This window comes from Durio zibethinus, chromosome 6 (genome assembly GCF_047325235.1).
Source record: "Durio zibethinus cultivar Kanyao isolate XHJ-2024 chromosome 6, ASM4732523v1, whole genome shotgun sequence".
Taxonomy (NCBI): Eukaryota; Viridiplantae; Streptophyta; class Magnoliopsida; order Malvales; family Malvaceae; genus Durio; species Durio zibethinus.
Window position 1 is genome coordinate 9345875 of NC_143167.1, and position 4184 is coordinate 9350058.

Sequence of the window (4184 nt, forward strand, 5' to 3'; positions counted from 1 at the left end):
AGGAGGCTAGACACCTTTAAAGATCTCCCTTAGTCTTTTCTTTGATTGAGCCATTTTTTCATAAATGAAATTGATATCTTTTAACTTTGACAAGATATTAGACCCACTAATTGATAGGGGCGCTCTTTTTAACTCTTTAGTTCTATCAAAGAGATATTTTTAGAATCTAAATCGATGATTATTATCTAACTATCGACGATGTGCCATATAACTGAACTTTCTACCATTATGTAACTAATTCAAACATGTTTGTGTAGCATAACATGGATAAGTATAACAACCTTTTATGCTCTAACTAGATAAATTTGCATAAGTAAGAAAATCATTGATAGTCTATAATAAAGTAGCATGTATTTTAAAGTTATCTTTTTTTGATACATTATAGGTCTTAACTCTTTCCCATAATTACTTTAACTCTTCAATAAGAGGTTGCAAGTAGATGTTTATATCATTACCTGAACTTTTTTTCTCATGAATTATTATAGACAAGATAAATGATTGTTACTTTATGACAATCCATGATGATAAATTGTACAGAAGTAATATAACTAGCCAAGTACTATAAAAGTACCATCACTTTGAATGGGTTGAATCTGTTAGATGCTAGTCCAAGCATAAAATTTTAAGGATCAAAAGCAAAGTCTAAAAATCTAGAATAAAATGATTTCTATTCCAAAAAATCAGTAGGATGCCTTAATGATCCATCATCCATTTGCTCGTCATGATGCCACTTTATAGAATTTGCAATTTTAAAAGACATGAAAAGTTATTGAAGTTTTGTTATTAATGGAAAATACCGTAAAAACTTTATAGGCTTCTTTTTAACATAGACTTCATCATCTCTTCATTCAACTTTTTATCAAGATTTATGTCCAATCAACTAGAATTACCACATACATGACAAGATTCTTGATTTTTTCTATTACTCTAATACAATATGCAATTATTGGGACAACTATGAATTTTCTCATATTTAAGACTTAAATCCTTGATAATCTTCTTTGAATCCTTACAAGATTCAAGAATTTTTGCAAGAGAAAATATTTTTTTCATAAACTGCAATAATAAAGTCAAAGAATTTCTCGTCATCCACATAAGCATTTTAAGTGAAAAAGACGTACACAGAAAGATAACCTTGAATGCTTAAATCTCTCATAAGTTTTTTTATTCATATCCTCAAGCAACTTATAAAATTTGATGCTTCTCCACTAGGTTATTGGTCACCTACACCAATCTTATATTCACCAAAGCCATTCATTTCAACATTTGACTCATTAAATCCATCATTTTGGGGAGATGGATTATGGAAATGTTGGATATGAATGTTAAAAGCATCTCGCAACATGCCTTAATGTCATCTTGTCTAATAGGATCTTGTTGGTTAGGAAGCCTTTTAAGTTGAAGAAATTCTAGTCAATGATGTTGATCGTACAGACTCTTTATGAAAATACCAATTAACAATCCTGAGATAAATCTAATACAAATTAAATGTTCCAAAATAATTTCATGCATTTGTCAATCGATATTAGCGCACCTTAAACATGGGCATAATATCATATTATCTTTATTTACATTTTCAAATGCAAAATGGAAAAAAAATTTTCACTCCATATCGATACTCTTGACTTAATTTGACTTTTGCATTCAACTCTTATCCATTTAGTACTTGCTACATTATTAAACTAAAATTATATATTTAAATTAGATGAAAATGAACTGTAACTTACTTAATTATACTAAATATTAAATAAAAAATAATAACAAGATGATATCAAAGATAACCTATTACAATGCAAAAAAAAAGGAACCTATTACGTATCATGCATTGATATCATATTTTTTAAACAATGCAAAAAAAGAATAGAGATAACATTAACAAAAAATTTATATAAATTTTAATCGAATATTCATACATCTAGAAACTTACAGTGTAACGGAGAAAAATTAAGTGTGTGGCAAATACTTTACCTTGTAGTATTCACAAATAACTATAGATATCTTTTTTTGGTTTTCTATCTTCTGTTGTTGATGATTTTCATGCACAATGAATCCTTTCAAGTAAGATTAAGTTGATTCATCAAATATCATAATCTGAAAAATACAAAGTACTTTACAAGAACCCTTCAAAGTTCTACTGATTTCTTTTCGAATTAAAGATGTAAAGTTTAGGCATATGACATACACTAGATGAAAATAGCAAATATTGGAATGATCTAAAAATTGAGGGAAAATATTAAATAATCTAATTGAATATGGTAACATATAACATTAACATGAAATCAAGAAGACAAGTACATGCACATCACCAGACATGCATATGCATGCTAGTCTTTACACGCATTTGTTTGTAAACATGATTGCTAGTTTTGGCAATTGACGACACTGGCTACACAAGGAAAAAAAATCCTATATTAATAACTTTAGTAAATGAATAAGCTTATGCTGAGAAATGATAGCAATGACAAACAAACAATGCATAAAACTTGTAAACTGCAAACAACACAAACACCCATTTGTCCTTTGACAAGGGATAAAGCTTAAAAACACTCAACAATGTCCTTTATATGAACATTTTGCCAGTCAGGGATCCATAAGTCCAGGTAAATATCTTATACATATTCTAGTTTACATAACTCAATAACAATCTCATTAAATTACCAACAAATAAAGATAAAAAAAAAATAGTAAAAGAAGCAAAATCAAGTTAAAAATACTTATACATTGTAATTTGTAAGAAAGTGATACAAATCCAAAAAAAGGTCCCACAAAAGCCTATTTAACACTTAAAGTACATTTAAAATATAATAGATTATTTCAGAATGGTTTCCTAAGGATATCTTGAATGAATCAACAAATTCATGTTAACAAGCAACGATTTTTTATAATTTCAAAAATATTCTATTAAAAAAAAAACTAAACCTAAAATTTCATTAGTGTTTGTAACTAAATTCACTGTTCAATTTCAAGTTTTTCAGAGAAAAATCCTATTTCTTTCACTTTTTGTTCTACCTTGAATTTTTCTCACCAACCAAACAAAACCAAACTCAAAGCTGCATTAATGAAATAAATTGGTAAAAAAAAAAGAATGGCCAAACACTGAAAATTGCCAATGTTGTAATTGAGCTTACCAATGGAGCTTGAACGGCAGTAGAAATGCAACAAATCGACAGAAAGTTTAGGGATTTAACATAACAAATTAGATAAAAAGTTTAGGGAATTGACCTAAAATACAAGAAAGCTAAATTGAAAGTTGCAAAAATGAAAGGACAGAAGATGAAAATTGACCACAAATGACTGAAACTTAGGTAGCAAATGAGAAGAAAGTGACAAAAAATGAGCAGAAATAGAAGAAATGAGTAGAGGAAAAAAAAGCAGAAATGGGGTCTCACGAGTTTGAAATTTAAGAAAAATTTAGTAGTATTTTCTTATAAAAACGCCTTCAATAATCCTCTTCGATTTTTTTAGGGATTATTCAAGGTATTTTTGGGTAGAAAAAACTTTGAATAACCCCATTTAATTTTTTGTAAAGTATTATTTAAGGCATTTTCTGGCAAAAAATGCCTTGAATAATCACTTTATAAAAATTGAAGAGGATTGTTCAAGGTGTTTTTGGCTAGAAACGCTTTGAATAACCCAATTCAACTTTTTGTAAAGGATTATTCAATGTGTTTTTTGGCTAAAAATGTCTTGAATCCCTTTCAATTTTTATTGAGGCGTTCTGGGCAAAAACGCTTTGAATAATCTTCCAAAAAAATTGAAGGAGATTATTAAAGGTATTTTTGACCAAAAACGTATTAAATAATCCTTTCTAATTTTTAACTAAAGAGGGATGCCTTTAATAACCCCATTCAAGTTTTTGTAAGCGATTATTCAATGTGTTTTCTAGCAAAAAATACCTTAAACAAACCACAAAAAAATGGACAGAGATTAGTGAAAGCATTTTTGACAATATTATTAGTTTAAATAATACATTTCAATTATAAAAATATTAGAGTAGCTTAGTTGGTTAGAGCATACGATTGTTAACTATAACATTGTAGGTTAGATCCCTCCCTCTAGCATTTTTTGGGTTTTTTAAAAGATTATTTTAGGTATTTTTGTCCAAAAATGCGTTAAATAAGGGATTATTTAAGGTGTTTTGGACAACAAACGTTGTTGGCCCTGAATTAATCAAAAGTTTTGAT